We start from the raw sequence: 20,726 nt of genomic DNA, 5'->3' as shown, positions 1-20,726 counted from the left end.
TCTTCCCTTTCCTCCCTAGGTCTGAAAGGCCCAGAAAACCAAAAGGCTCCCACAGCGAACAAGGCCCCCTTTGAAAGCCTGTGTTTGCCTGGGGCTGCCTGCAGACAAGGGTTGCCATGGCCACTGTGCACCTTTGCCAGCCAAGCCCAGGCAGGCCCCAAAGAGCAGCCTGAGCTACCAGGCGCCCCACCTCTAACCACTTCTAGGCCCAGCTATCCTAAAACACACCTACCCGGGCCCTATGGCCACTAGAAGTAGATATTTGGGGAACCTCTAGAGCAGTGGTTCTCAACATCCCTAATGCTGTGACCCTTTAATACAGTTCCTCACGTTGTGGTGACCCCCCCCCCAACTGTAAGATGATTTTCGTTGCTACTTCATAACTGTAAATTTGCTACTGTTATGAGTCCTAATGTAAATATCTGATATGCAGGACATCTGATATGGGACCTCTGGGAAAGGCTTGTTCGACCCACAGGTTGAGAACTGCTGCTCCTGACTGAAAATCGAACACTGGAAGAGGTTTGAGGCCCCTCCCTAAGACACCAAGCGGAAACATCAGGGGCTTGGAGCCACCTCGCCGCTGAGGAGCCGCTTGCCAGGGCCAGCCATACCGCCTCAGGAACTGTCCTGCCTCCTGGGCCAGTGGCCGGCTGGGCTGCTAATGGAAATGACTTATTTATGTAATTCATTATCACTGGGGCCTGGATCCAAGTGAGATGGGTGGAGGCAAGGCCTCGGCGGCTGAGGGAGGAAAGGGAGGGGAGGGCCGTCCTAGGCCTCAGTCTGGACCTGGCAGCCAGAGAGCTGCTGGAAACTGCAGGGACCTGAGGACAAAGGCGAGGAGGAAAGGGGACAAGGCCGGACACTGGAGGCTCTGTGGGGTGAGAGTAGCTGGAGGCTAGGTCTGCCCCCGGAGAAGGCAGCGGGAGCAGGGCCTAGAGTGCTTTTGCCTTTTACCTGCTATGTGGGCCAAGGGACTTCTTCATCTTTAAACAAAGAAACAAAAACCAAACAAAAACCTCTCAGCTCTGCAGCTTCAAGACAGAAAGGCCTCATGTCCAACAGGAGGCCTGAGCTAGAGGTAGCATCCCTCATGCACCCAACCCAGGATGGAAGGGAAGAGCCTAGAAACTTCCAGAATTCTGTGGAGTCATCCTGTAGGCCCCAGTGGAGCAGCAGGGAAGTGGATGAGGTGTGAAGGGCGGGTGGCTAGAGCTGGCTCCTGACTGGGGCAGGGTCTCCACCCAGCACTGACACCCCAGGCATCCACAGCCTCTGAGGGGCCCAGGCTGCCTCTGTCACAGTCTCTCCAATTCTCTGCTCCTCCCCCCAGCTCCCACCCTCTCAGGGGTTCGCCCCATTGCTTCCCCCCAAACAGACCACTACATTCACTCAAGGCTTTGAGCACTCTGTCGCTACGCCTGGCCACAGTCCCTGGAACTGGTCCTGGTCTTCCTTCCTCCCTGCCCCGCTTCCTCTCTCTGCTCTCTCCGTCTCTCTCCAGGATCTCTGTGTAACAGGCTGGAACTCCTCACATAGAAGAGGATGTATGACCTCGAACTCCTAACCCTCTGGCCTCCACCTCCCCATTGCTGGGATTGCAAGTGGGTGGGTTTGATTTGGTGCTGGGTTTCAAACTCAGGGACTCGTGCATGTTAGACAAGCACTCTCCTCTCCAAGCTACATCCCTAGCCCTGTGGCCTTGGTTTCTAATAATAATATTCATATTTCACTGAGCACCCATTTCCTGTGATCATCACAATACCCCTGTGAGGAGAGGAGGAAACGCTGGCGGTTAGGAAGTCTGCCCAGGTCACATCACCAGCGAGTGGAGAACAAGGGTCCAAACCCAGCTGTCCGGTTCGGATTTCACCCCCTTGCTCTACAAATACTCCACACACCGTCTTCAAAAACCAGAGCAGAGCAAGCCCCAGAGGGGTGAGACGGTTTGTTTCTAGGTCCACAGCCAGTCGGGGTAGGGTAGGGACGCGGACCAAAGTGCTAAATCCGGACCAACATCTTCTCCCCGTCACACCCTTTCAACCCCAGAAGCAGCTGTGTTTATGTAGGGGGAGAGGTACACGTTTGCTTTCTGTTTTACCAGGTTATGATCCAGGAGCCTGCAAACCTGGCTTACCTCCAGCAATGGCTTGGCTGGCCCTGGTCACCCCCCCTCCCCCATCCTGTTCCATGACCTTCCAACATACAGTTCCCATGCCTTGACCAAGACTTCCCAGTTCTACCTTACAGCATTAGAAACCCACCCATGCCCTGTTACAGTAATATAATCTCCCAAGGATCTCAGCGAGGTCCCACCACCCCAGCTCACAGTTAAGTGGTCCCTTACAGTTCTCAGCCCTCTCTTCCAGATATCATCCCACCAACCCTATCCAATCCGGTCCAAGGAGTTAAGTCTGGCATGTTTCTCAAGTATGTTCCCAGCTCATGTCCCTACTCTGAGGAGGCCTCTACCTCCATTCATAAGGGAGAGGCCTTAGTGATATGGGGGTACCATATGACCATGTCCACGAATCACAGCTGATCGGACCAGCTGGTTGGACCACCTAAGTCAGTTAGATTCTTCCCACAGGAGTTTATTTGATTCAGGGTTCAGATACTATTTGCTCTCTGGTTACCAGGAAGAGGATGGGTATCTATGAGGACCAAGAGACTATGATAGCAAATTCACATTCACAAAAGCAGGGACACCCAGCAGGGGTACCAGGCAGGGACACTGGGGAGGCCAGCTGTGTCTCCTGCTCTCAATTCCTCAATTCTCCCATGACTTCAGAGAGCCCTGCTCCTTGCCCTCAGTGGAGTCTGAACCAAGACAGGCCGGTCTTACTGTCCCCCTGCACAGATAAGAAAAAGGGTTCCAGACGTGGCATTCGATGTCACAAGACCAACATGTCACTGTGGAGTTGGTAAAAGCCCTCCTGTGTGACTCTCCCCCCCTGCTGCCTCCCACCTCCTTTCTGGGCCTGAGTAGCAGGAGCTCTCTTTTCTGTCGGAGTAAAAACACAGTGACTGGGAAAGCACTTCGGTCAGAGGCACGGCGACAGACCGTGGTCAGGGACAGGGATGTAAAAGCCTGGCCTTTGGAAGCTGAAGACAGTCCTTTGTCCCGCTCCCTTTCCAGCTTCCCATGCTACATTCCTACCCGACCAACTCTGGCCAGTGAAATGAGAACAGAAGTAACAGGCCAGGTGTCCTGGTGCACACCGCTAACCCAGCACTTCAGAGACTGAAGCGGGAGGGGCGAGGGTTCCAGGCCAGCCTGGGCTCCACAGCAGGGCCACGGTTCAAAACCAAAACAAAGGCCTGAGACAGCTTAGCAGACAAAAGTGCTCTAGCATGCTCACACACATACGTACACAATGAAGACTTGTTAAAAAAAAAAAAAAAAATCTTGGTGTGGTGCAGTGGTGGCGCACGCCTTTAATCCCAGCACTCAGGAGGCAGAGGCAGGCGGATCTCTGTGAGTTCGAGGCCAGCCTGGTCTACAAAGCGAGTTCCAGGAAAGGCGCAAAGCTACACAGAGAAACCCTGTCTCGAAAAACAAAAAAACAAACAAACAAACAAAAACCCCAAAAATCCACACCTCAACTATGTGAAGCCACCGCCTGTCAGGGTTTGGTTATCTCTGTGATGCAGTCTGAGGCATGAAGCACCAGCCTGGGCCCTCTGGCACACTTCTCTCTTCCCTGGGATACCTTGTAATCAACTGTATAACATACATTTGTCTAACAGTACTGGCACACCAATCCCAGGCACTGTGCTGGGCATGGCCACGGCAGTTAAAAACAAAGCAAACACATACACAGCTCCCCAGAAGGAGCCCCCTATCTGACGACCTACAGGCCCTGCTTGGGACTCAAAGAAACAGCTCTCCAGGTACAAAAGCAGAGCTCCCACCCAGGCCCTGGCTACACAGAGCCTCGGACAAGCTAGCCACCTGAGGCAGAGAGTGTCCCAGTGAGGAACTCCTGAGCGGGAGCTCGGCTACCAAGCGACAGTTCACACAGGGTTTTCACACCCTGGGCTCCACCTACTTCCCTTTGCCAGCCCAGGGCCATGGCCACAGACAAGCACCTCCCTTGTCTCCCTCCCAACCCCTCAGCACAGAAGGGAAAGGGGGAGGCATCAGGGAGGAGGCATCCGGGAGAGAGCAGGAGGCTACAGGAAAAGGGAGAAGCAAGACATAGCTCATCTGTCTCCACCCTCCACTGCATAGAAGCAGTTTCCTCTGGAATCGCGTCCTAGCTTCATGTGAAGAGGAAAAGTCCCCAGCATATGAGCTTTTCTCCCCGTCCCGGCTAACCGAGTACTGAGCATCTCACTCATCACCCCGTCAGGTGTCTGGTTGGTGGTGCTTTTCGCTCCCACAAAAGCAAGTTGAGAAGAAAGACACCGAGGCAGGGTTGTCATATAAGGTTACCCAGGCTGTTCTCAGCACAGAGTGCCCAGCCAGAGGGGCAGAGAGGGCTGGAATCCAGCCCACTGTCTGCTTACCAAGCTGCAGACCCTGGAAGGAAGGCACCTTCTTAACTGATCCAAAGGAATCTGCCAGGGCTTGGTGATGAGTCCGAGAGAATTCACTGTATTGACACTCGGTGTGCGTCTGACATTTATCACCATAAAACTTTAAACCAAAGGGCAGGGGTGTAGCTCAGATTGGTAGCATGCCATGTAGCTCAGATTGGTAGCATGCTCCTATGGCATACTCAAGTCCTGGGTTCGATTCCCATTAGTGCATAAACCAGGCCTGGTGGCACAAGCCTTAATCCCAAAGATTCTTGACACTGTTAGAAGTTCAGTGCCATCCTGGGCTACATAATGAGTTTGAGATCAGCCTGGACCACCTAAGACCCTGTCTCAAAAAATCAAATAAAGCCAAAACCAGGCATGGTGGTACACGTTTTCAATCCCAGCACTCGGGGGGCAGAGGAAGGTGGATCTCTGTGAGTTGACTTGGAGGCCGGCCTGGTCTACACAGCGAGTTCTAGGATAGCCAGGGCTACTTAGAGACCTCATCTCAAGAAACAAACAAACAAAAACCAAATAAATAAGTAATTAAACCAAAAACTCATACAAAATTCCACCCAGAAAGCAGGTGTGTTATTAGGAAAGTTACTTCCTCTCTGCCTCAGTTCCCACATCCAAAAGGACAGCAACCCCTGGCCAGAGGTTGGCATAAGGTCAACATCAAATTATCTAAGTAGAAATGTCTGAGCAGAGCAGGCCTTCACAGTAGCTACTGCTGCTGGCTTCGGACAGGAAGGAAGCAGAGGCAAATGGCACCCAGAGGCACGGTCAAGACAAGCCAGCACTCTGGGAAGTGTGTGACCAGAAGCCAGAGTCTGCAGATGCAACCCCCTGCTGGTGTTCCTAAACAGCTGAGAGTTGTCATGCACCTGCACCCTCCTTCTCCTGGGCCGGCTCCCTAGCCCCTAAGGGCCCTCCGCTCAGAGTCTGAGGTAAGGTCACAGGTCACAGTTCCACAGAAAGGAAAAGAGTGGCTCAGAACAGGATGTGCCCCCCAGTCTCCCACAGCCAGGTCACAGGCTGGGAAGGACACACGTGAAAGGCTGGCAGCTGGTGTCTGAGAGAGAACAGCATGTTCCCACGACAGTCCAGGGAATCAGGCAGGAGGAACAGAAGGGGTCTGCTGCCTTCAGAGGCAGGGGGATGAGGGTCATTCATATCTCAGAAGGTCAAAACTATTTTTCCATTGTCTAGTTTTAGGGAATGGCTTTTTTTTTTTTTTCCTAGTTCTGAGGACTGAACGTTGGGCTTTGCTTGCAGGCATGATTTATAGGATTTGTATGCTAATATCTTCAAAACGACCATTATTGTGAAGTTCACCGGCGCTTTACTTTTGTGTGGATGTGTACATGCATGTGGAGGCCAGAAAACAACCTTGGGGGTTGCTCCTCAGAGGATGTCTACTTTTGTTGTTGTTTTCGAGACAGGGTTTCTCTGTGTAGCCCTAGCTGTCCTAGAACTCACTCTGTAGTCCAGGTTGGCCTCGAACTTACAGAGATCAGCCTGCCTCTGCCTCTCGGGTGCTGGAATTAAAGGTGCGCACCACCACTTCCAGCTTACTTGTTCCCCCCCAGACAGGGTCCCTCACTGACCTGGAACTTACCTAACGGTGGAGGCTGGCTTGCCGACAAGCCTAGGGATGCTCTGGTCTCTCCCTCCCCAGGTCTGAGATTATAAATACTTACCACATGCTCGGCTTGTTCTGAGACAGGTTCTTCCTACACAGCTTGGGATGACCTGGAACTTACTTTGTAGAACAGGCTAGCCTGGAACTCACAGAGACCGGTCTGTCTCAGCCTCCCAAGGGTTGGGATAAATGTGCCATCATTCCTGGCTCGTTTTTTGTTCTTGTTGCATTGTATTTTATTTTATGCACATGAGTGTTCCACTTGCATGTATACGCGTGTACCGTATGTGTGCCTGCTGCCTGCGCAAGTCAGAAGAAGGTAGAGAACTTCAGTTGTGGATGCTGAGTACTGAACACAGGTCCGTTGCAAGAGTAGCAAATCCTCTTAACCAATGAGCCATCTCTCCAGCTCTTATTTTGGTTTTTTGAGGCCTAATTTTTTAATATGTGGGTTCTGGGGAGCAAACCCAGATCCTCTGGCTGAACCATCTCTCCAGCCCCAGTCCTTCACTTTGAATGACACTCCTCTTTCTCTCTAAGGCCTTAGGGTCTCAGAACCCCACCAGGACGTCGGGCGCCAAGAGCGGTAGCAGCACGGAAGCTGAGAGCCCTTCCAAAGCCTCTGGAAGAATGTCATTCTGGGCAGGGGCCATCAAGGTCCAGGCATCTGTCTAGGGTCAGGGACAGATGGTTTCTGGCTTCAGTCAAATGCCATGTCACTGGGACTCTATCTTCTCCAGGACAAAAACTAACAAGATGATTCGTTCCCTTATTCAATCAACTCATAAGAAAAGGAAGTCATTTATGTCCCCAGCCCTCCATCCACTGGACACAGGCTGCTCCATGACTCAGCACCTAAGTGCACTGGCCACTCCTGACTCCCCTCTCCTTCCTTATCTCAAGAATCCACTGTCCCTGGCAGTTTGCTAAATCCCTACAACCAAGCAGCTGGGCTGACTCTGTTTAAAGACAGGCTTCCAAATCAGAGCCGTAGAGGGGGAGGGAGACATGTGCATCTTAAACCTATAGGGGTGCAAACCCTCTCCACAGAGTAAAAAGCTACCCAAAAATGGCCCTTCTGTGTCCCTGCAGAATTGCCTCAGCTCTGTCCCATACTTAGAAACAGCTGTTTCCCCAGAACTCCAAAAACAGCTCGAGCTGAGCACTTAATCTGCTCCTAGGTTCAGTTTATCCCTTCCTCAACTCAAGGAAGAATCCCAGCACTGTTCTGACACAGAGCACCCTGGGGAGTCAGGTACAGACCCAGCAGCCGCTTTTTTGAGTTCAAATCCCACCTCCTTGACTACCTAGGTGATGACCTTCTATGCCTCAGTTTCTCCTTATGTAAACCGGAAATAATCAGATCTCCTGGGGCTAGAGACATGGCTCAGCAAGGTAACGGTGCTTGCCACACAAGACTGACAACAGGAGTTGGATCCCTGGAACCAAGGTTTAAAAAAGCCAGACAGATGCCTTGGGTTGGTAATCTTACATTCTGAGACCCTACCTCAAAACAAAACAACAAAAAGCCACCAAGGTGAAAGGAGAGAACCAACTCCTGGAGAAGCTGTCCCCTGGCCTCCACATTCATGCCATGGTGCACACACATGTGCACACACATACACAAAATGAAAAAGTGAATCGACCCACAGAGAACGGCACTGTCCTTACACAGCAGGACTGTGACAGGATAATGATTTGCACACTCAAAAATCTCATGCCTTAACATGCTCCTTCTTCCCAGTAGGGGAAATCTGAGAGGTCCCAGGGATCAGCATCAAAAGCCAGTTTCCACTCTGTAGGCCCAAGGCAGTGAGTGTCTCAAGGGAGTGATGTGGGATTTGCCAAGCAAAATTAATTTCTGTTCTTTTTCATATTCCAGGAAAAACACTCCAAAGCATCCTTAGGGAGAGAGTGCCACCTACCAAACGTGACAAAGACGACTCAAGGCTAGGGACCACACCGGCTCCTAACCATGTTTCAGACTCCCTTGGGAGGTTCCTAGGCTGTCAGCAATTTTGTAAAAGGTCAGCACAAACCACTTGGGAAGCATTTGCGTGGGCATGGTCTCACACACACGCACATCTGCCAAACCCATATATTTCTAAAAACATCTGCACTGTCTTCACCCTTGGTGCAGGCAAGCTACAGGGCATCTCCCCGACACCCAACACACTGCACGGCCTCTTCTACTTATGGATGCTCGCAGTTTAAGAAGAACTCAAGGATGATCTACACACACACACACACACACACACACACACACACACACACACACACACACACACGCCCAGCTTCCCAGCAGAGGCAAGGAATCTGGTGAATCCTCTAAATGCCAGGCAATGGCGTGTATGTGTGGAAAGAAATGATCTAAACACAAGCATGTCCTCACGTCCCAGATCTGCCCGTAGCTAGCAAGAGTTCAAGCCAGGTCTCCCAGCTCCGCTGTCAACACAGAAGTTGACAGACCGCTTCTGCACACACTCTGCCGTAAACGTTTCTTGCATCTCGTGACTGAGTTGGCTCACAATGAGTGGCTGGAACGGGAGTCATTCTCTTCAGGGGCACAGCCACTGGTTAGCTGCCCAGGATCTGATAAATACTCCCCCCACCACACACACACACCCAAGCGCTTGCTAGCAATCCCGCTTAAATGTGGTGAGTCATTAAATAAAAAAAAAAAAAAAAAAAAAAAAAAAAAGACGTGAAACTAGAAGGAGCATTTGTTGGTAAGAAGAGAGTCAGAGGGTGGATGGGGGAGTGGGAGTGGGCAGTAGAATGGGGTAGGAATATGATCTAAATACATTCTATGTATGTATAAAATTGCTGACAAGTAAAATTTTTTTTGGTTTTTGTTTTTTTTGAGAGTGTTTGTTTGTTTGTTTGTTTGTTTGTTTAAAGACAGGGCTTCTCTGTGTAGCCCTGTCTGTCCTGGATCTTGCTCTGTAGACCAGGCTGGCCTTGAACTCAGAGATCGACCTGCCTCTGCCTCCCCAGTGCTGGGATTAAAGGCACGAACCATCGCACCTGACTGATAAATAAATTTAAAAAAAAAATTTTTTTGGCTCCAGAGAAATTGGGTTTGGTTCCCAGCACCCACGTCAGGCAGCTTTACAAAGCAGGCTGAGATGAAAAGAGGCAGGACTGAAAACAGTTGAGTACTGGAGACCTGGCTACTACTAACAGCTACGTGACTTCACAAAGTAAAACAACAGTAAGAGCAGCCGGTGCTGATGGAGAACATCCACTGTGGTAACACCATGCTAAGGGCTTACCACGTATTTGATTCCCATCAACAATCATTAAGAATATTATTACTCTCAGCTGGGCAGTGGCGGCACACGCCTTTAGTCCCAGCATTTGGGAGACAGAGGCAGGTGGATCTCTGAGTTTGAGGCCAGCCTGGTCTATGCACCACATACATGTCTGGTGCCCATGGAGCCCAGGAGAGGGTGTCAGGTCCCCTGGAACTGTTACAGAGTTAAAGATGGTCGTGAACCACTATGTAGGTACTGGGAATCAAACCTGGGTCCTCTGGAAGAGCAGACAGTGCTCTTAACCACTGAACCATCTCTCTAGCCCCAACCACCACTGAAGATGGGAACCCAAGGCTTCACAAATGCTACCAAAACACTCTTTTTTTTTTAAAGTATTTTTTTATTTTATTTTTTTTTTAATTTATTTTATGTGCGTTGGTGTGAAGGTGTCAGGTCCCCTGGAACTGGAGTTACAGACAGTTGTGAGCTGCCATGTGGGTGCTGGGAATTGAACCCAGGTCCTCTGGAAGAGCAGCCAGTGCTCTTAACTGCTGGGCCGTCTCTCCAACCCCCCAAAACACTCTTATCAGCTGAGTTATATCCAGGTCTTAACCAATATCATTCAACTTTTCAATGCATGTAATGGCCTGAGACCACAGATTCCTCTAGGAGCAGACAGTAATCTTCAAGATCCTCTCTGCCTTTAAAGCTTGGTTTTCTCATTTAGAAATAAAACAAATGTTGGGTCAGTTTACCTTTAATCCCAGCACTCAAGAGGCAGAGACAGGAGGATCTCTGAGCTCAAGGCTGGCCTGGTCTACAGAGAGAATTCCAGAACAGCCAAGGCTACCAGAGAAACCCTGTCTCAAAAGACCAAAAAAGAAAAAGAAAATTTAAAAAAAAAGGAAAATGAATGCATGACTTTGAAAAATCAAATGCAGCTGGGTGGTGGTGCCTTTAATATCAGCAAAGGCAGATGGATCTGAGTTCGAGAACAGCCTGGACTACAGAGGCAGTTCCGGGACAGCTAGGGCTACACAGAGAAACCCTGTCTCGAGGAAAAATAAGAAAAGAAAAAGAAAAACCAAACGCAGGATGTTGTAACTTGCTAAGAGGGCCAAAAACATCTGTGTATGCTTCCCCCCAGAATCAGCCTGGAGGAAACCTCTGACTTCCTAGGGTAATGATGCACTGGGAAACCACCCGCTGGCCCCAAACTGTCTCGGGAAAATTGACAGCTTGAGGTCTCAGAGGATTGCCAGCATGCAAAGGTCTGCAAATCTGCAACAATTAGTTCTTCAACTTGCGTTTGCCATTTTTTTTTTTTTAAATCCAGTCAAATGAGAGCAAATGTTACCATAGGAGGCTGTTCATGCCAGGAGCTCACCATGCAGCCTAGATAGAATTCAAACTAATCAACCTCCTGAGAGTTGGGATTACAGGTATGTGCTTCTATGTCTCGGGGAAAGAGCGTCGGGGGCAGGGCGGTGCTAGCATGCTACATGTGTGTCCTCAGAGGCCAGAAGAATGAGTCAGATTCCCTTAGAGCTACAGTTACAGGAGGTTGCGAGCAACCTGACAGAGGTGTTGGGAATCAGGTTCTCGGGAAGAATAGAGAGCACTCTTAGCTGCCGTCTCTGCAGGCCTGAAGGGGCTAGTCTTAAGGAAGCCAGCACATGATGCATTTGATCTTGTAGCACGCTTAGTAGGCTTTCTCCATCTTGTGGGAGAGCTACCTCACCCAGGTAATCTATGGGTAAGACTTCGCTATGGCCTAAGTCTGTGACTTTCTTGTCTTATCATGTACCATGGGGTTCTGACCCGCATATACATCTTCACACACCCTCTCCACCCCCACATCAATCCCCCCAGCTGAGCCTCCCGTCACTCAACAGCTGCTTTCTAACTCCACCTCAGATTCACCTCTCTTCCCTGCTCAGCCCAGGAATTCCCCTTCCACCCACCCTGACACTCTGAACACAGACAACAGTGAAACTCCTTCCCAGTGGGCCCCTCCCCGGCCTGCCTCTCACCAGCATCCAGTCCCTGGTACAGCCTGGAACTGAAACCAATCTCAGACGCAAACAAAGTGAAATCATTTCCTGAGCCCGGTCACCCTACACAACCACAAAGCATCTTTGGCCGAGCGGAGCTCCAAATCCAGCTTCGGGAAAAGCAAAGCTCTTAACTTCTGAGCCATCTCTCCAGCCCTGTTTTTAAAATAAATTATTTAAATTGTACGTGTGCATGTACGCGCTCGCACGCGTCCATAAGTACAGATGCTCAGGGAGGCCACAGGCATCAGATCCCCCTGGAGTTGTAGTTTGGGGTGGTTATCAGCGGTCCAACATGGATGCAAAAGCAGTAAGCGCTCTTAGCAGCTGAGCCACACCCTCTACCCCATTTTCTCTTTTAAGATAGGATCTCACTATATACTCCAGGCTGTCCTTGAACTCAAGATTTTTTTGGGTGCTGGGATTACAGGCTGTCCTGGCACTCACTATGTAGGCCAGGCTGGCCTCAAACTCAGAGATCTGCCCACCTCTGCCTCCCAAGTGCTGGGATTAAAGGTGTGCACCACTATGCCCAGCCTGATTTATTCTTAATTGAGTTTCTTTTGAGAGCAAGCCTGTTTTCTTCTGAGACTTCTGTAGCCATCTCGTTAAATGTATTGAGATTGTTGTAATACATGTTTTCCCTAAATGTTGAAGCCTTTTTTTATTTGGAGCAGGGGGGCAGGAAAAAGCCATGATAAATGAATATGTCGGCGCTTGACAATCTTTAGAAGAATTATGTATTTTGAGAAGGCTCCCCAGATGTATTTTGTTAACCTCGCTCTTGCCCTTCAGCCTACCAGGACCCTTTTTCTGTCAGTGGGAGGGATCGTGAACTAACGTGTATCATCTACTGCTCGCTCATTCATTCTACAGGGTTCACTGAGGCCTCTGTGTCTGCCTGGTGCTCAGTTGGGAGCTGAAGTTGATAACTCAGGAACTCCACAGGCAACCCAACCATCTTCTGAACAGAGCTCATGCTCTCTGAGGCCAGGATCTGACAAGTGTTGCTACTTCAGGGTTTCTCGCCACTTTGCCCAAGGCTTCTGGTCATTCCCAGGGAGCATCCTTAGGGCGGGGAGCCAGGCATGAGTCCCAGCTGCTGAGGAGGTAGGATTTACATCTTGGCTCTACATTCATGGACAGGCTACCCTCTGTCACTCGGCATTCCTCAACAATTCCACAGTACAAGGAGAGGTTAAGTCAGGGCTGAGCAACCTTCCACCTCAAAAATCCCAGTTTTCATCCTCCTATCGCCGAGCAGGCATGGACCTCTCGGGGCCTCCACTTCATCTTCCTGTCTGCAGATGAAACAGCTTAAACCACAAAGACAAATGAATCTTGTTCCCATTTCCAAAACTTTTTTTTTTTTTTTGGTGGGGGGGAGGCATCCTCCTCTGCTCCAATGAGTAACTTTTCTTGCTCATTACAGCCTGTCTGGAACATCCCCCCTGTCTCTTCCTTGAGTTCTTCCTCTGCAATTTAAATGCATTCCCCTCTGGTCCTCTGTCTAGTGAGCAGCTGTGTTCTGAGCAGCAATGCTTGTATGACTTCTACCCCTTCAGTGTGTTTGCTGAAGGCATTACAAGACATAACTACTGCTTAGCTATTAAAAACCACAAAAGCGCTGGGCGGTGGGGTGGCGTACGCCTTTAATCCCAGCACTTGGGAGGCAGAGCCAGGCGGATCTCTGTGAGTTCAAGGTCAGCCTGGGCTATAGAGCGAGATCCAAAACAGGCACCAAAACTACACAGAGAAACCCTGTCTCAACAAAACCAAAACACACACACACACACACACACACACACACACACACACACACACACACACACACAAAAGCCTAGCTGGAGAGATGGCTCAGAGGTTAAAACACTGGCTGGATTGATTCCCAGCACTCACATGGTGGCTAACAACCATCTGTAACTCTAGTTCCAAGGAATGTAAGAAAGACCCCCCTTTTGGCATCTGTGAGCAACAGGCAGGAATGTGGTGTACCAACATACATGCAGGCAAAACATTCATACACACAAAGTAATAAAAATTAAAAAACTATACACACAAAGGTAGCTAGGCATGGTAGCATATGTCTATAATCCCAACACTTTGGGTAGGGGGAAGAGGCAGAGGCAGAAAGATTACCATGAATTTGAGGCCCAGCCTAGCTACAGAGTGAGTTCCAGGCCAGCTTGGTATACAAAGTGAGACTATGTCTCAAAAAAAACAAATTCAAGTTTGGCCTGGTAGCTCATGCCTATAATCCCAGCACTTGGGAAGCTGAGGCAGGAAGACTATAAGATTTTGAGGCCAGTCTGGGCCAATACAGTTAAGTTTCAAGTCAGCTTGGGCTAAAATGGGAAAGTGTCTCAAAAAATAACAACAACAGGGTTGGGGATTTGACTCAGTGATAGAGCGCTTGCCTAGCAAGCACAAGGCCCTCAGCTCTAAATAAATAAATAAATAAATAAATAAATAAATAAATAAATAAATAAATAAATAAATAATAACAATAACAAAGCAAAACAAACAAACATCACACACACACACACACACACACACACACACACACCAAACCTCAACAACAAAAAAAACGAGCCCAAGGCGTCCAGGAAGCTAACCACACGTCACAGGATCCCAAAACCCTAACCCTTCTCACGTACCCACAGGCCAGCAGCAGGGCTGTGCTAACATCACAGAATAGGAACCCGCTGTCTGCCGGGGCAAGATCAAGTACCTGGAAGACAGCTGCCCCCTATATCCTCACCCCACTCAGAAGTCCCCTCCCCCAAGACGCCCTGTCCACTGGAGCGCGTCTTCTGACTGGCAATTACCCAATTCTTCAGTGTTTCATCTTATTTCCACTTTGTTGGGCATGGGCTCCCAGGGCTTCACATTCTACCCCTGAGCTCCACACCTGCCCAGTGTTTCATCTTGTCACAGCCCCTTGTCACAGCCCCCACCAGGGTGACCGGAATGCTAGACTGAAATGTTCATCTTCTTACTAGATATTAGACTCCAGGCCTCTTGAGGGCAGGGCCACGCCTTGGTGAGCTTGGTGCCCTAGGTCAGGCCTCAGCAGACTGCCTGGCCAGCAGTTCTTAGCAGGCTGCATTAAGCAGAACCTACCAGACACTGGCCACTGCGTAGGCAGACCCTGACTGCAGCACAGCCCCTTTATCCCCAGCTCACCCAACTAAACAGGGAGCTACTGAGGATGTCTTCAAGGGTGTGAGCCTGCAACCAGGCGCCCTCAGGCCCCTTCCAGCTCTTCCATTTTGAGATACATGATCTCAGGCACGTTATTTATCCTCTTGCTACCTCTTAGGTCTGTTTCCTCATCTGAAAAATGAACGTCATCTCACAGGGTTTCATGAGGAAACAAGGACTCCTAACTACTGAGCTAGCTTTCAAGCCTGAGAATTGAGAACACATACGATGGGGTGAAGGGGTGACTCAGTGGTTAAGAGCAATTGTTGCTCATGTAGAGGACCCAATTTCCGTTCCCAGCGCCAACATAACTCCAGTTCCAGAAACACATGTGCTGTACAAATATACACGTGGCTAAAACATTCAAACATGTAAAATAAATGAATCTTTTAAAAAATCAACACATCCCATCAAGCAAAGGCACGTGGACATCTTAAGTTCAAGGCCAGCCTGGTCTACCAAGCAAGTTCCAGGTTAGCCAAAGCTAAACAGTGAAATTCTGTCTCAAACAAACAAATAAAAACAAAACAAAAAGAACACTTCTGACCACGGCAAGGAGTCGGCTGCTTGGCGGAGTGAATTACATTTTTTGCGCGCGTGCGTGCGTGCGTGCGTGTGCGCGCGTGCATGTATGCATGTGTGTGTGTGTGTGTGTGTGTGTGCGCGCGCGCGCGCGCGCGTGCGTGCATGTAAAAGCACAAGCTTTTACCCATTATACCATATCTCTAACCCCTGTGCTTCTCTCTTCACAGGACGCTCTTTGCTACAGCCTCCCACTCCATTCCACTCACTCACTGGGTGCCTTGAGCCTCTGGAGCGACACTAACGTTAAAAGAAAAGCCATTCAGCCCTACCCCTACCTCTACCCACAGCCTATAGGGCAAACTCTTTGAGAGAACCGGGAAGAGTTGATTCCACAGCAAGCCTACTAAAACTGAGTCATTTCCCCCTTCCTGTATCACCCCGACATTTCAGCAACCCCAGACCTCCATCTTTTGTCCCCTTCCCCACAACACCACATCTGTCCCAGCCGCTACCGTCATGACCAAAGATTCTTTCCTTAGTAACAAGTACCAGAACTTCCGAGCCCACATACAGAAATAATAGCAACAGCTTCTAGGAAAGGAACAATCATTCTGTCTCCGCGCACAGGCGAGACCTCCTCCAACGCCTTCTAAGAATGAGACGCTGATGCCCTAACAAGGCTTCAGAGTAAGATCCAGAGCCACCTGGGGATGCCTAAGTCAGCACTCACTAAGCTAGGGTGCTAGAGGCGGAGCTCAGGGATAGAACGTGTGCTGTGTCAGCAGGGGCAAAGCTCTGGACTCGATTTTCAGTACCACAAACCCAAACCCAATCACAAAGACACATTGGTAGAAATGGGCATAAAAAAGGCTTACCTGCTTCATAAAGTGCAGGTTAGACATCGGTATCCAACCAAGAACTCACTGAAGACCCTTGACACAGTAGAAAAGCAGTGGTCATGTTTTAAAGAAGGGAGTTATGTTCCCAAGCAATTACTCCATCTACTGTTTATGAACAGTTTTATTTTTTAATCTTTTTTTTTTTTTTCTTTTTTTTTTGGAGACAGGGTCTAACCTAACCCAGGCTTCTCTAAAACTCTCTATGTAGCTAAGGATGACCTTGAACTTCTGATCCCTTCGTCTCCACCTCTCTAGGGCTTGGATGACAGGCTTATGCCACCCTATCCAGTTCATATGGGCCTGAGGATTGAACCTTGGGGCTTTGTGAAACTAGACAAGTACACTAGCAGTCTCCCAACCGAGCGACATCCCAGCCCTGTGACTTCTTCTGAAGATGACTTTAGCTGCTTTCTTAGGAAGGAATCTATTGCATTGCTCTGGCACATTAGAGGTATTTCTGGGTGGCTGGAGGCAGAGAAGATCAGACAGCGGCAGGACAGCCAGTGCAGCTAACATCTCGAGTCCGCCAACATCTGGAAGCCAGAGCTTCGGCAGAAAGATAAGTCCTGGCCACAAGGGAAGATGAACCCCACCACAAGAGCCTTGCATGCCACCAAGACATCCAACTCCCATATCAGGGACTGCTAGACCATAGTCATTTGGGGGTCTCCAGACCCAACTTTGATTTGTCACAAGCACAGGAACCAGCAAACCACAGGTACCACCTTGCGTGGTCAGAGGTGAGCCTTGTGTCCAAGGCTCTAGGAAATTCTCAGCTCTGTTGCTTAGTAACGGAGCAGAGTGACTTTAGGGAACTCTGAAGGAAAAAAAAAAAAAAACAGATGTGAGAGGTGCTGCATGCCAAACACTCTGCTCACGGGATGGCATAAGGTGGGGTGGGGAGCAAGTCAGATCCATGGAGTCAGAACTTCTTATCACACTCAGCACAATCTGAAGACCCATGCTGGCACAGCGAAAATGCCATCGTCCTATTTCGTGAGGTGGGAGTTCCATTTCTGAGTGTTGCTACTGCATTTATTGTTTGTGACTGGTTTTAAAGACAACGTTAGTGGCATCATTCAAAGGACATTCAATTGCTCTGGCCCATCAGAGGTGGTGTGAGCCTAAGAAAGACTTCTCAGTACTGAGGTGGGTAAGTCTGACACGGAAGACCCCTGGCCTCACCCAGATCCCAAGCAGGTACAGATGAACAGACACCTGCACACCATGCACCCTGGCACCCAGGGAGTTACGGAGAAGAAAAGCAGGGCTGCCCTCTTCGGGGCTGCACAGGAGATGAACCCCAGTGGCCTGTCTGGCCTCCACTTGCGTTCTGAAGTCCCCAGATATGGAAGGAACTGCAAATACCCAGACTGTTTTCCTGGGTAAATCTGCTCCAAGGCTTCCTTAGAAGGCTCTTTCCACACTGAACACTCTCCATAAGGCTCCTCAACCTCATGTCCCTAAGATGAACAGGGGATCCTGAAAGGCTTGCCTTCTATACCCACCTGCACCTGTTTCTTTCTTTTCCTCTAATTCAATAGCCCTGTGGCCCCAACACAGTGCCTCAGGTCTCCCCAACCTCGCAGACAGCAAACTCTGTCCTGGAAGAACAGCCACCTCAATTGCCCCGTCCTCTAGCTAACTGCAGGGAGCTGGGAACTGGGCCAGAGCTTCCAGGTCTCCATGGCCACAAGTTCAAAGTGGCATGAGAAAGGACCTCACAAGAGTTCTGCTTTGGGCGCCCTGGGATTATTTACTAACTAGCCACAAAGGAGGAATCTGTTCCAAAAGGCCTGGACTAGACCACAAACTCTAGCACAGGGTCTTAATCCGAACCCTAGTTCCAAGGGGGTATATCAGCCCTCTGGCAGTGCGTATGGATGTTCCAGCACCTGCGTAAGTTTGGGAAGTGTGGTTAGGGTATAGCTTTCACCAGATCCCAAAGAAGCCCTTGGTCTAACTCTCAGGCCTGGTCTTCCCCCACTGTCCTATCACCAGCCCTGAGCTATCCTAACTGCCCAGACTCTCTCCAACACTGTGCCCAGCAGTGTCCCCTTTCCTTTCCAGCAGCAGCAGCAGGGAGCAGACAGGGGATTTCAACCCCTCCAGGGGCCCAAGCCAGCCGCACAAAGGTGCCACCTTCCATTCAAATGGAAGTCCCCACTTCACACTTGATCCAGCAGGGACCAGACTTCATAATGAGATGAGATCCATAAAGACGATATCCATAAAGAGATGATATCCTCCATAAAAGGAAACGTATCCCTCACCTCCTTCGGGCAGCCTGGTTCACTTCATCAGATGATAAAGAACGGAGTAAGGGGCCCCCAGAACCCTTTCTCCTGGGCCAGGTGGCTTAGGGTGTTGCAAGATAAGCAAGACAAAAAGTGTATTTTCCGGGTTTCAGGCTGCCTAGGGAACAGGTGGAGATCAAGACACACGGTCTTCTACCTAACGTCATGTCTAGGGTGTCTCATTATTACACTCTCAATTATCCCCTATTCCTACAATAAACAAATAAGGGAAATCTAAAATCTCTCTCCCTTAAAACACCCTCCCCAGGAATTTCATAGCAGTATAAATTTCTTGGAGCTAAAAACTTTATTTTTAAGGGGAGAAGATGGGCAAGCCCATGCTGGGGTGCAAAGCAACCACTCCAGGAGAAAACCAAGGAATAAAGGCAAGCCCTGGCCCCCTGGAGCTCAGCGCCCCAGGCACTTCGAGTCCGAGGGGCGGGGGAGCAGGGGCGGGGACAACGCATTCTGAACTTTCCCCAGCCGGGTCGCGGAGAGATGCAGCTCCCAGGGGACCGGGTGGGACCAGAAAAGGCTGAGCCGACCGGTGACCACAGTGGGAGCAGGAAGCGAGCCTCCCCTCCCCCTAAAAGGAGTTCAGCTCCCAGCCCGGGCCCCCGCCTGGCCATCGCCATTCAGCCTGCGCCCCCATGCCAGGGCGAAGCCGGGTGGGTGTCCACACAAAGCGGGGAACCGGGGAGCGGAGACCCCGGAGGAGCAGGCTCCCCAGGCCTCGCGTCCCTTCCCCGCGGCGCCAGCCGGTGACCACCCCTCGGATCGTGGCCCCGGGTGCCGCACGCCCCCTGCGCCCAGGGCCCGGGGACGGAGCGGGCAGCCGCGGAGAGAGGGCGGCCCGGCACCGGCGCGGAGGCGCGGGCTCCCGGGAAACCGTAGCCACGGCGCGAGGACTCAAACTCGCGACGGCCCGGCCCTCGCGGCCGCGCCTCGCCGATGCTCCCGGGGAAGGTGGGGCCGCCGGGCCGGGGTGGAGCGCGGCGCCCACGAGCTCGCGGTAGGGGCGGCGAGAGCGAATCGGGGTCTTACCGAGCACCGCACTCGCGTCCGCTCCCGCGGGCCGCTGGGGCCGGGCGGCGGGGGAGGGGCGCGGTCCCGCGGTGGCGGCGGCGGTGGCGGTGGCGGCGGCGGGCCCGGCTCGGTGGCGCGGCGGCGCGGCGGCGCGGCGGCGCGGCTGGGCGCCGGGAGGCGGAGAAAGCGAGGCGAGGCCGGCTTCCTAGCGGCGGGCTGCGAGAAATGCAGCTGTCCCTGCGCGGCTGCCGGCGAGGCCACAAGTGGGGCCGCGCGGGGAGGAGCGGGGCTGCGCGCGCGCCGGGGCCCGGGCTGCGGCACCCCCAGACCCTCGCTCCCCAGACCGGGAAGCAGGAATAGGGGTCAGGAGGCCAGCGCGGTTGCGGGGGGTAAGGGGAAAAGGGCATCTGGGGAACATTGGGGGACAGGCTCCTCGGTGCATTCCCGCGCCATCTGCACTGACCGTTCGGCTAGTGGACCGGGAGGCTGAATGGGGAGTCTCAGATCTTCTTTTTATGTCCGGGTGCGGTGCGTCTGGACAATGCCGACTTGAGGAGCGCCGTTAGGAGTTGAGGTTAGGGGACTTGAGACTTGGGAGATTTGGGAAAGAGAGGCACCTAAACCCAAAGTTGGCCCGAGAGGTTGCAGACACATACCAGGAGCCCGGAGTGAGGGTGTCATAAAAAGCACGAACCTCTGGGCCTTGGGACACCAGGAGTGCGGGGAAGTGGAGCCTCCGTGGAGTTAGAGCTCGCAAGGAAATAAAATCTGATATCGAGGCCAGAGGAGATGGTGGAGTGGGGGCGGGAAATCAAAGCCACGGCCCATTCACCCTAGCAGTTACCACCCATCACCTCATTTCCACCCAGCATCCCCCATCACTTGAGGGGCTTCTGAGCCTGGATAAGGGTTTCCACTAACTGTTTTTAATCAATGGCCCATCCACTTGGGCTATTTTCTCACGTGATTTGGTTTCGTGCACTAATTTGGAGATGAGAGGAGGGGACAGAGGGGATCCGACTACCAAGCCCTGCTTTGAAGTGTAGCTGCCTTGGGGGTGGGCATCTAAAGACAGTGAAGGTAGAATCATTAACATCTTAGGAAGAGTTAAACTCTGCTTCTGGAAAAGGTTGCTCATGTGTGTGTGGAGCCCTGGAAATAGTCCCTTTCCTCCTCTGCAGGCTTTGCAGTCCGCAAGCTTTGCTGAGGAGGCTCGACATGCTCACCCACAGAAACATCTGATGGTAAAAACCACAAACCAAGGCCCCAGACACAAATGTGTTTCCATC

The 20,726-nt window shown here is 51.2% G+C and overlaps 1 protein-coding gene across 1 annotated transcript in view; it reads right to left on the bottom strand.

Annotated features, from left to right (window-relative positions):
- The window catches only part of Cuedc1 (CUE domain containing 1), an 85,076-nt gene extending 65,549 nt beyond the window's left edge, over nucleotides 1–19,527 (bottom strand). The window contains exon 1 of the mRNA XM_028878223.2: nucleotides 19,456–19,527. The gene's annotated coding sequence lies outside the window, so the exon portion shown is untranslated. The remainder of the gene's footprint in view (nucleotides 1–19,455) is intronic.
- Between the last annotated feature and the right edge of the window lie 1,199 nt (nucleotides 19,528–20,726).

The sequence above is a fragment of the Peromyscus leucopus genome, chromosome 8b, assembly GCF_004664715.2.
Source record: "Peromyscus leucopus breed LL Stock chromosome 8b, UCI_PerLeu_2.1, whole genome shotgun sequence".
In the NCBI taxonomy this organism is placed as follows: Eukaryota; Metazoa; Chordata; class Mammalia; order Rodentia; family Cricetidae; genus Peromyscus; species Peromyscus leucopus.
The sequence above is the reverse complement of the archived record's forward strand: the minus strand, read 5'-3'. Positions and strand labels throughout refer to the sequence as shown.